At 39.2% G+C, this 12,807-nt stretch overlaps 2 pseudogenes; one reads left to right on the top strand and one right to left on the bottom strand.

The window, feature by feature from the left end:
* Nucleotides 1-206: 206 nt before the first annotated feature.
* LOC147463293 (uncharacterized) lies at nt 207-750 on the bottom strand (annotated as a pseudogene).
* Nucleotides 751-2,482: 1,732 nt separating this feature from the next.
* On the top strand, nt 2,483-3,459 carry LOC147463292 (uncharacterized; annotated as a pseudogene).
* Nucleotides 3,460-12,807: the final 9,348 nt, after the last annotated feature.

Here is a 12,807-nt window from a genome sequence, read left to right as displayed (position 1 = left end):
AAGGTACAAGTACATCTTGCATCCACACAAGGCCATACAAGATGGAGGGCACTTGCAATAGAGACAATTTAGGGATACAAGAGCCAAATCACCCAACTATGGGACCTTGTTCACACGACCATTCCAGTGACATTCATTTCTGGTTCTTGTTCTGCTGATATAGGGCGAAAGATATTTTGTACAAAACATGTGACCTGCACACTTTCTTAGCCTAATTGTCCCACTAAATCCTGAGATGTGTGTTGTACCATCTCCACTGCAAAGCTGCCCACTATATTTGGTTTCCATTCCCTTATTTTTTGGCCCATCATGAGATGGTGGAAATTCAAATAAAATGTTTCCATCATATTTGTTTGGAAGTTCATGAACCTGTTGAAATTTTGAAACCATCTTGACAACGGCCAAATGAAGAGTATTATAGGAAGGTAACTCGGTAATCAAGCTAATACTGCTAGTAGTTGATGTATCTTCTTGCAAACCAATCTGTGGACTTCCAAAACTGAAAAGCTTAGCACTAAACTAAATGTCCAAGAGAAATTATTTACCATTGGGATCTGAATGGCTCACTACTCCAAATAGAACCTCACCTCCATCCTTATGATCTACTTGTTTATATAGGTTCATTGTATCTTATTGTAGTTTGAAGTACGAAGCGAGATATGAAAAACTCAGAATGGTGTTATAGGGGACACACTCAACGTTGAGTTGAAAACCGTTGGAATCCTCAATACATTCCATGAGAGGAGCCATTAAAAGATTGAAGTATAAAAATAACTAGTTGTGAATGGATAAATACGGATGCTATTAACTGCCTTTGAAGTTTAAGACAAAGCACTTGTGATAAACAGGGAGCTATTATAAATAAGCCAGCAAAATAAACACATATTGATAGTTGAGGGAAGTTTGAGAACATGGGCAATAATTGCTACTTGTTTTGAGAATGTGGTCAACTATTGCTTTTTAAGACATGTTTTCATGATCAAACCAATATCGGATTTATCAAAGAACTTGCTAATGCATAGGAACGCCGGAATTTCATTGCCATTAGAAACACGTTTCCCTAGCTAGTGTGAAACATAGAAACTCAGAGTCAATGTGAAACACATTTCCCTAGCCAATGTGAAATGCAGACTGTCAAAACTTTTTAATGATGCTTGCAAAACACAGAAATGGAGAAATGCAGATAGCTCCTCCTCGGATATAAGGATTGCTCCTGTTGAATTTCGCTGGGGCGAATTAGGTATTCAACCATGCTCTTCTACTTTTCTTTAGTTTTGCTGATGTGCTTTCTTCAGACCTGTAAGCTGTTGTTCTAATCCAGCAGAGTCATTGTGAATGCTTTTGAATCCCCTTGCGCTCATGTGCGTCAGTAGATATAATCAATTTCACCAACAAAATATGATTTGAATGCCCTTCATTGGCAACTACGAAGGCTTTTGCTCTTCTAATTTTTCCAGCAAAATTTACAGGTTGGATCACTAAACTACCTTGTTGATAGTTTTTCATTCACAAAGATAGATTGTCATTTGTTAGGTCTCATAGGCCCTGTACTGCCATCTACATTTACAATCAAAAAGGATAATTGTACCAGCATGATATACACACATTTCCCTTTTCCTTGCCTCTAGAATGCAGGTATGGGCTCTTTTTATGTGACATCTAGGAGTGAGTGAAAGCCTCATACAATTGAATCCGTTCACCCTAGAGTGATCTCATATGTTTCAAACAGCCGCGCAAGCGGAATTTCTTTCTCTCCATGTCAGCAATGCACTCATTTTCTAGTGCTACTTTAATTCACATTAAATGGGACCAGTGCTACTTTAATTCACATTAATTGAGACCCGTCGGCCCTACGAGATCCTACCTATTGTTGACATGAAAGTTCTCTTTTTGTGTTGATCTAATCCCCGTGAAAAGGAAAGACTTGGGAAAACAATGGGTTTATGATGGGTTTTATGATTATTGAAGTAGGCAATTGTGGGTATTGGAGAGTAAGTTAACTGGGGTCCCAAATCCCTCTCCATAAACTTCACTTTATTGCTACAAAGCCATTTAACGGAAAGTGTGGAGTCCTTGTGCTCCTACTCTTCAACAAACATGCTTAATTTGGCCAGTAAAATTGGCAAGGACTTCAATTATTTAGTAAATTTTTCCAGCAAGATATACAGGTTGGATTGCTTCCCTAACTTGGTGGATGATATTTTCATTTTATGCAGTTTGTTTAGATTTTTTTTTGTGATGGAAGTACAGTGCTGCAACATTGGGTACATTGAAAATTTGTGCATGTACAAAAGCATATTTCCATTTCTTTGATTGAGTTGGTCCGACGGTACAAAATGTTACTTGGCTCTCATTATAATTTCACTAGCAAAATTGGTCATGTTGCATGTAATTTTTAATGCATACGATATTCATTGTGTGGATATTGATGATTAATGTAAATTTTAATGCTTCTCCCTTTTTTGTTTTGGGAACCATCACTATGACACGTGAAAGTGGAGAGGGAAAAGAGAATCTAGCTCAAGTTCGTGACAAAAGTCAAAGAAGGCAACATAAAATTCAGAAGTGTAGGTAGAGAAAGTGGCACCTATGGAGTTGGAAGGTGAGATCCAAATCCAAGAACTTGAGCAGGGAGATGGTGACACTAAAATGAAAACTCTAGAGGATGACATGGAACAAGAAATGGATGAACATGTGCCTACAATCATTGACAAACCTTTGGGGTAAGGCATTTTGAAGGCACTTACTATGCACAAGGGTAAGCTAGTTCCAGAGATACCTCTATGTCGTTGTGTCATTAACACAAGGGTTTTGAGAATTGAGACCAGATCTCTCTGATTTGAAAAGGGATTTTACTCATGAAGGGTATGTTCCCATTAAAGGTTTATTCATTCTTTCTTTATGTCTTCCTAATGACACAACTAAACCTGTGGATGTTGACGTCATGTCCACATGGGATAAGCATTGGCTTTCTATTTTCTATCAATGAGGAGTTTGAGGAGGATCCAATTTGGTCTTGTTTGTCTAGAGAAATGTTCTATTTTTGGGAGGAAAATCATAGAACCGCTTCTTGGATGGTAGTCATAAAAGAAGTGTGGTCTAGAGATAAAGAGAGACATGTTAGGATCAGAGCTAAATTCATTGACCCTGATAAAAAACATGAAGTCAAACTTTTGGCTACTCTTCAGAGATTCAATTTGTGAGTGCTTCATATCTTTGAAATATTATGAGTTAAAGTTTTTTGTTCTCTTTTTTTATGATTAATTTTATTGCAGAATGAATGAAAATGCTATTGTTCTCACAAGTTTGAGGGAATATTTGCAATACACCAGTACTCTTTACTCGTGTGATGTGGATGATTTTATGGCGGATTTTACACCAAGTGAGAAGATAGCTATTGAGAAAGCACGTGTGACTGAAGCTTCCGGTGGTCGTAAATTTTGGTGTCCTCTTACATAATCTTTGCTCGCTTGGATGGTATTTTTGGTTAGTATCTAGATCTGGGTTAGTGATCTTGTAATCTCAAATGATTTTGTTTGATTCTATTTATTGATTTATGCTTCTAAACTTAGGCAAGCTACAAAAAGAGTGTAGAGAAAAAGGAAAAGAATATTCCAAGTGGACTACCAAAGGAAGAACGAGAGCACAATCTTGTAATGGTTAGAAAAGTTGTGACTTAAACATTTGTGTGAAAGATTCATAGAGTAAGTTTCTATAGAGGTGTGTTTCAATTTGTCATGATTCATATAGATCTGTAATATGGTAGTGATACTATGATACTAATTATAGATGTTTTGTATTATCTATCCAAGCTTGGGAAAGTCTTGGTTTGATGTTCTTTGGGGTCTGCCAATGTTTGATACGACAAAAAAGATCACATTGGATAAATTATACCAAATTTCAATTGCAGCATGCTCTCAAGATAAATAGATTTCTATGTTGTCTTTGCTTCGTGCAGACAATAATATAAAAAGTTCTTATAGTTTTCTTGGAGGTGATCATGAATTTATAAGATGGTGTGAAAAACAGGTGTGGATGGAGCAACTCTCGATGGACGCCTCAAGAATTCTCTCACAAGTGATCGAGAAAAATATTGGAGGAGAGCAATTGACTTTACCGGAGACCCCAACTTTGACGGAGTATGTAATGGAAATGGCCTATGAACTTAGAGAATAGCAGAATTAAGAGAATTAGAGTGAGCAACTTTTAGAGCATAGATGGTGAACTTAATTGGTAGTAGCAACTTAATCATAACATTTAATTAACTAGGCATAAACAATACTTTTGCGAGAGAGAGAGAGAGAGATATTTTAGAGAATATGACAACAGTTGAGGACCGGATTTATGTGGATCTGGTCCCCCCTCCAAAAGGCATTTGTATTATAGATTCCCTCATTAAGAGAGACTTGATACAATACAATCTTTGTGTTCCTTGAGACCTCTTTGGCAGTATGGAGATGGAAGCGTCATACACCAAGCTTTTGCATAATATCAACAATCAATCTTAGCTTGAAAACAATCAAGAACTCATGAACATCATTAGTCTTTGTGTTCCCTAAATAATTTGAGTGCATAAGGATGTATATTTTTATGCATCAACTTGTGCCTAAAGCAACAATTAATCTACCTTGCAATACAATTAATCTACTTGCATTAAGTAACTAACCTACTTGCAATAAACCATTAGCATTCTTGCAATAAGCATAACATGCACATTGTGGAAAGAATTAACTATCCCAAGCCTCAGTCCCAATACCTCAAACACCTAACGAAGGTGGAGAGAGCTAGCAGGGAATGAGGGTAGGGAAGAGGAAGAAGAAGTATTCCATAGGAGAAAGAAATAGTCCCTCACTTATCATCACTCTTCTTGCTTAGCATACATAATATCATAGTAATGAAGATAGAGAAGATGGAAAGCTTAAGCATTGAAGCATAGCTCTTGGTTGGATTTGCATTCCATAGCCAAGAGTGTTGGTGTAGGCTCTCAACTTCTCAAGGAGCTTGGAGAAGGAGATGGAGCTCTTGCACCTTGCCTAGCACACAATGAGAGTGTTTGTGAGTGTGTGTGGGTGAGTATACCCCCTAAGCAACCCCCTAGATTTCTTGGGTCGACCCCCCCTTGTAGCTCATGCTTGAAGCTCATTGGACCCGTCTAGGCCTAGCCAATCATAAGCAGGAGGCATTACAAGCAGCAAGGGTAGCCTTGAGACAAGTGTCCCCCTTTACCCTTTGAGAGAGAGGACTTGATAAATGCAAAATCAAGCAATTAAATCCCCTAAATTATCATTGGACCCCTTGGGTGGCCAACCAATAGGCTTTAGGCACACCATGAGGGCAACATGAGGAGGAACGAGTACTATCATTTAACGAGCGATGAAAAGCTAGCGAGAGATAAAAAGCGAGCAAAGAAATACAAATGAGAAATGATATGGAGGTTTGAATGTTAATAAAGAAGGAAATGTTGAACATACTTAGACATAGTCTGCTTGCAAAAATGTGCGGCATACACATAATTTTCCATGGAAAATTTTGCATACATTACTAGGTGTTTGTCTTCGCTATTTAAAAGTAACCTAAAGTTGCATTTTTTTTTTGTTTTTTCAAAACGAAGGGGGAGAGAGAGAGAGAGAGAGAGAGTTAAGGCTAACCAAATTGTGATTTCGCTTGAATTTTTTCCCTCACTCGAGTTTTGGTACTCGATCTTTGCTCATGCTCTTCCTGAGTTTTATTGCACATTTCCATTAAGGTGTTCTAAAATTTAATGATGATTTAGGTTGAGGCTCATTAAGCAGGAACAATAAAGCCAAAACTATGTATACCAAACCACAGGGGCATATGTATCATAGTAACAATTTTTGTTCATTAGATATCCTAAAGAGTATGCTTATCAACTACCTACTTAGATCATAAGAAGAGAGAGAGAGAGAGAGAGAAGGAAGGGGCGGGGGGGGTGCACTGAACATATTGATATGCCAATGTTTATCATGAGTCTCTATGATAGACCACGTAGTTGGAGCAAGCTCTTGGTTGCCTATGGTTCATAAGCAATGACGTAGCAAACTTGAGATGTAATGGAGATTTCTTAGCTATCAAAGTGGCCAGAATTGATAGAGTTTCTTTGGTGCCTCTGTTACCATGCACCTCCGGGCATGCATCATTATCATACTTCTTGGGGCTGACAATCCATGCATTTGGGTTAAAGTGCACGAGTTTGCTTGGAAGCTTTGGTAAGATGTACACAACATGGTAAGCTATTAATGTGTTGCATTCTTAGAAGCATTGTATAATGAATACTATGAGGATTGTATATAATACCTCATTAAAAGAAGTGTAATCTCATCTCATGAAAAACCAATGCTTACTATGTTTGAATAAGTTCCCCTTTGAGGTTGGGTTTGAAAACGCAATTGTTTGGTGGTTGGTGAGAGGCTTCAAGTCAAGAAAATATGACATTTAGTTTATATTTGTATGCCTATATTACCTGTTAAGAAACGGCATTACATAATTATCATTGGCTATGCACATATACATTCCTAAGACCACCTCAGTGTATGCTAGTGTATGCTGGTTCAATTTTGAACCTGTTTGTTTAGTGAGAATCAGTTGTTGGGAAAGGAAACGAAGTCAAAAAAGGAAAAAGGGGGAGAGGGGCACGTGGAGGTTGAGGTGGATTGAGAAAGTTAATTAGGAAAAGATTGAGTTTAAACCAAACACACTCGCGTTTGTGTGACGTGGAAATATTTCGATTTTTATGCAGAGGTTGTGGAGTGATCTAGAGCGAAGGCAGAAGAACACGGCATGCAAGCTCTCTCTCTCTCTCTCTCTCTCTCTCTCTCTCTCTCTCTTTGTGCAAAGCACTTGGGAAGGCAACACTCCTCATACCTCAGTTGTAGCTTGGTGACTGTGTAATTTGAGGTGCTCCAGCCTTTCAAGGGAAAGAGTGACAAAGAGTGCGATAGAGGTGGAGGATGTGTTCCAGGTGAAGGCGAAGAGAGAGAGAGATGGAATGTTTGCAATACTCTCACTACCCCTGTGGGAAATTGCAGCCATGCAGTAAATAATTCTTAAGCGGGTATGGCCACTGGAAGTGCTGCAGGCAAAGACTGGCCATTCGCGAGCTTAATGTGGAGCTTCTTGCGCTAGATAGAACCGTTGCACACACAGACCACGGGGACTCGCCATGCTAATGTTTCTATCTTGCGATGGAGTGCTCCCTCGTCCTTGGTAAGCTTGTGTATGTGGCTCCATGCAGCCGCCTTATAGACTGCATATGTGGCGTCATTCAGCCCTGTCACATGCTCACTTAACCCTGTGAGGTCTTCTTGATGAGTTGCGGCACTCCCTGCGGCCTCAAAAATGCTACAAAGAGAGGAAAGTTAAGAATTCTTTGTGAAATCTGGCGTTCTCTTTGCTGCTTTTATAGCTACAGACAAAACAATGTTCACGTCTTCACTGAGGATGACGAGCAGAAGCAAGGGCCGCTGAGTTGCACAAGGCAAGGTGTTTCTTTCCCGGAGGCGGTGTTGGGGAGGTGCACAGCAAGGCTCTGTCATGTCAATAGCCTCATGGAAGTACCATGGTGATCTCTCTCTATAGTGAGGATTGGATGCACGATAGGATACACAAGTTAATGAAGGGTTCATATGCGTGAACCACCCTTAAGACCTTTTCCTTTTAAATTTATAGAATCCAGGCAAAATCTTCATTGCTAATTAATTGAGTTTTTGCAAAATAGACCCGGATATGTGACCTCATTTGGTTTCCTTCACCAAGCATCTCCAATTTGCGTTTGGAAACGCAAGTGTGTAGAGGGTGGTGAGAAGCTACAAGACTAACTTAGAACTAGCTTTGTATTTTTTACTATAAGAACATTTTTTTTTTTTTTTTTTGCAAAACTCACAGTTGTGAGTGATTGTATTAGCATGACACCAAGAAATATACAAATAGCCTCAAGCTCGTGTTGAGCCTTGAGGGGCAAGTGGTTACATAGACCCTAATTTTTTATTTTTGAAAAACTCACAATTGTGAGTGATTGTATTAACATGACACCAAGAAATATACAAATAGTTTCAAGCTCATGTTCAACATTGAGAGGCAAGTGGTTACATCAGACCCTAGAAATATCTAGAACCAAAAACACGATCCTTTACCTAGCAAGGCTCAATCGGATGATGAGAGCCCCCCCCCCCCAATTCAATCCTTTGAGTTTTGCCTTTACCTACCACCAATATTAACTCTTTACTTTCTTGAACAATCTCTAAAAATCTAGCCACACATAAATCGCTATCAAAGACCCGGCAATTCCTAGCCTTACAGATCTTATTGAAGAAACAAAATGTGACAATTTGAGTACAGATTAGCACTAGAGGGCTTGTTTCCTTCCAAGGCACATATCCTCTTTGAAAAACCCTATCTTCCACATTCTTTGTATTCATTTGCACACCTTCCCTGCCAAGCCTGTAATAGCTAGTCATTCCATGAAGAGGTGGGTAAGGTATTTACTAGTTAATCTGCACCTTGACGGACCCGATACCACGTGCCTGAATCTTGATGCCTGTCGGCAAATCCCCCAAGAACATTTTCCATAGAAATACATTCATAAAATGAGGCCACTGTGGATTCCAAATGTTCTTCGTGACCTCCACCCATCAAGCTTTCAAGCATTGCTTCTTTCGTTGTTTGTTCAAAGGGGTGACCCAATCCATCCTGTGCACCAACACTCGGTAGATGCCCTTGGTATGGGGTTTCAAAAAGTGGCTACTCATAGGCCACTTCCAAGATTTCCACTCAAAAGTGGATTCCCAAATTGGTGTCAGAGTGTTGTCCAAGCTTTCAACAACTCTGTTGATAAGAAGCTTCTCAATGCCATTGAATTGAAATTGGGCAATCAACTGGCCAGGGGATTTCCAGCACTTGTTGTCACCATCCCAAAATTGGGTCAAGCGTTGGAGTCCTTTATTGTTCATCTTTCTTGCAACCTCTCTCCAAGTGACAACCCAAAAGTGGGTCAGGCAATGGAGTCCTTTATGTTCATCCTTCTTGCAACCTCTCTCTAATAAGGGTTCAAAATTACACCGGTAGCTTTAAATAGCCAAGGGGACCAATGCAAGATGGAGATTTGAAAGAACAAACTTACTAACGAAAGTGAAAATCTTGAAGATAATGATAGAAAGAAATCTTTGCAAATAAGAGTATTTAGATGCAAAGAAAATGGTATAGTAGGAGGGATGAGTTATCATGGATTTCTAAAAATCCAAAAGCTTTAGGAAGAAGAGGTAAACTTTTAGTTTCCTTTTCAAGAGGAAGGATCACAAGAGATCACATGACGTAAGTCTTTCTCAGTATACGTGGAGCCTTCCAAATTGTATCCCTCAACTCAATGTTCCAACTTGAACTCTCCACCAATAAGGGCAACTTAAGACTCACTTTGCTTACTTTCCGTTTGAACATTATTAAGCTCTCTCTCTCTCTCTCTCTCTCTCTCTCTCTCCCCCTTTTTACTTTTGAAAAAACAAAAAAAAAATCATGCAACTTTAGGTTACTTTTAAATTGTGAAATAGTGAAGACAAACACCTAATGTAATGTATGCAAAACTTTTCATGGAAAATTATGTGGATGCTACACATTTTTGCAAGCAGACTATATCTAAGGATATTGTACATTTCTTTCTTCATTAACATTTAAACCTCCATATAATTTCTTATTTGTATTTCTTTGCTCGCTTTTTATCTCTCACTCGCTTTTCATTGTTCGTTAAATGATAGCACTCGGGAGGAACTTGACAAGTGTCCCTTTTGTTTTTTTTGTACCATGCATGTTTTGTGTGAGTGTGTGGGTGTTCTCTTTCATCCCCCCTCATGTAGGTTTTGCCCCTCCCTTGTAAGGATTGAATCTTTGACTTTTTGACACCTCAACCCCTCATGCATAGGCCTAGTTCCCACCACAAGCTTGGCCCTTAACACTAGAATGGTAACATGACACTTTTATGTCCTTAGACACTTTTGTGTCCTGTTAAGTGACCATTTTGCTTGGATTATTTGAAGAGTATGAAAATGAATTTCTAGGTGCTATATATCCACAAAGTTGCCTTATGAGCTGAAAAAAACTTAGCATTTTTTCTGGAGTATCAATCTCACCATTAACCTTACTCTTGCACAACATTTTTGAACCTAAACTGTGTGAAAAAAGGGGTCCTATTTTTTGTTTTTTTTCAATTTTTTCCAACTATACCACTCTAAACTTCATGTTTGTGAGGTTTAGATGGCTAGAGGTAGACTTATAATGAGAGAGATTTATTTTGACCCCTTCATATTTTTTCCACCTATATTACTTATATTTGACATGTACATATATTTTTAGACCCCTCAATATTTGATTTTCTTAGTTGTACTATTCACTTATATCATGATCTCAACAATATCTTCAATTATAGACCTACCAAATAAGGTCAAGGGTATGTGGAATGCATGCATGCACCATGGGGAGCTCACTCTTGGAGGTATTCAAAAGAATCATACAAAGAAGGACCTCACAAGGACCTTGTGCAGTGGAAAAAATAGTCGGTTTTGCTAAATTTTTAAAGATCACATGCTCCCCGAATTTGAAAAGGTGATACAAAGAAAAGTTGTAGCTCGTGAGCTGAACTTTCACCTCAAATTTTTCATATTTTTTTGAGCTACCCGCTGTGAGCTAGGATTTTATTTGTGGACCCCAGTTTTCCCATGCTATGCAGCCACACTCCCTCTTCCACTTTATCATTTTCCTCTTTCACACACACCTCTCCACTCATCATCCCCATCTCTCTCACCACTCCTCTCTGCACCCTACTCACCTTCTTCTAAACCTTGCCACCACCGAAAAATATTCCTAATTCTTTTACCTTGTTCTTTGATGGAGCTTTTTGACAAGTCACAGGAAAAGCAGGGGGAGGGCTAGTGTTGCTCAACCCAAGTGGGGAGGTGGTCATGAAAGAGAAGGTCAATCTACTAGGTTCAACTAGCAACAATGAAGCAGAATACAACACACTACTTCATGGTTTGAAGATGTGCATTGGCCAAGGGATACAACATCTCATGGTAAAGGGAGATGCACTTCTCATTGTTAAACAAATTTTAGGTATTTGGGCATGCAAGAATGAAAGCTTACGGAAAAAAGTTCATGGCATTCGTAGGATGTTTAATCAGTTTGAAGAAGTGCAACTATATCATATTCCTAGGAAACAAAATGAAGATGCCGATTTACTTGCACAACAAGCAGTTACATGTGTTGAGAAAGAAGTGCAAGTCATCATGGTGGCAGCAGCTGTCAAGCAACCGAGATACCAGGGATTGGAGTCATTGACTCCCATTATTTTAGCTACATTTTGGAGGGTGAGTTTCCACAAGACTTCACGAAGGCTCAGAAGAGGAGTCTCATGAAAAAGGCAACCACGTATCTCTTCCTAGAAGGATCGGTCCTAAAAGGATTTACTCAAGCTATGTTGAACAAATACTAATCTCACTTTGATCGGTCATGACAGATTTGTAAGAAGGTATTAATGCAACAAGCACCCCCTCCCTCTTCTCTCTCTTTCTTACATATATAATTGTGTTTCTTTGATCATTGCCGATACATTTCAAAGCAGCCCGAGCACTATCTCTCTCTCTCTCTCTCTCTCTCTCTCTCTACGCGTCCTAGTTCGCATCCAAAACTAGGTGGTGCCCCAAATTTGTGTAGGGTTAGGTTGCAGGTGTGTGTGTGTGTTTGTTGTTTTTTCCAATCCCAACCCAATTGAGCAGCACGGGAGCCTAGAAGGGTGCTTAGAGGCCACTCTTCTTGTTGCCCGCCCCGGACCGCCTCAGTAGTAACCATATCTAATCATAGACTACGAACTTGGCTAGATATTGAGTAGTTTCTATGGGTTTCTAGAGGTCATAATGCTAAACCCAGTTTTTTCATGTTTGCTGTAATTGGCACTTTATCACTGCCCCCAAAGTTCCAATTGTAAGAGATCCATTATCCTTTTGACATGCTCCATGGATCCTTTTGAATCCAAAGGCCCAAAGGGAACTAAGAAAACATGTATATAGTATTTGTATTGAGCATGACTGTAAAAACTTTGATGATAGGTCCGCAGAATGACAAAAATGCAACTTTTTTGTACCTATTCTTTTTGCCCAAAAAAAAATTAGTGAGGTAAAAGCAACCTATGTTTTTATCACCAACCCACTGAAGTTAATGGGGTATTTTATCTCATGTCCTACAAAAATCCCCACTCTTATTTATATGCAATCAATCGTAAGAAATTGCTTGGGCAAAATGCACTGGTCCATCAACTTTGGAGGCTTGTAGTGACCAAGGGATGAGAAAAATTACAAGTTTCTCATTTTTTCCATATGTAGTAGTTATTGAACTATAAGCTCATGAAAGGATTTTTCAAAATGAGTGGATCTACTATGGTTTTGGAATTTTTTCTCAAAACCTTGAAAGGACACTTTTATGTCCTGTTAGGTTACCATTCTAGTGTTAAGCACTTTAAGCTTAGGCTGGGTTCTCACCTCAAGTGCAACCCTAACATCTCAAGCATGTCAAGCACCTCAAGCACATCAATCATTAAGCACCTCAAGAATCTCAAGAACCTCAATCATCAAGCAGCTCAAGCACCTTAGTCATCAAGCATGACAAGCAGGACAAGCACCTCGAGCTGGGTCGGGTTCCCGCGCCTCAAGCTCAGCCCTAGCTTACTTAAGGTCAAAGGACTTTTACACACATTATTGGAGGTCTTCAATGAAGCTAACCCTAAGGTCTTATGCTCCATTGGTCAGCCTT

The sequence above is a fragment of the Adiantum capillus-veneris genome, chromosome 2 (genome assembly GCF_014529385.1).
Source record: "Adiantum capillus-veneris isolate H3 chromosome 2, ASM1452938v2, whole genome shotgun sequence".
NCBI lineage: Eukaryota > Viridiplantae > Streptophyta > Polypodiopsida > Polypodiales > Pteridaceae > Adiantum > Adiantum capillus-veneris.
This window is presented reverse-complemented; position numbering and strand designations above follow the sequence as displayed.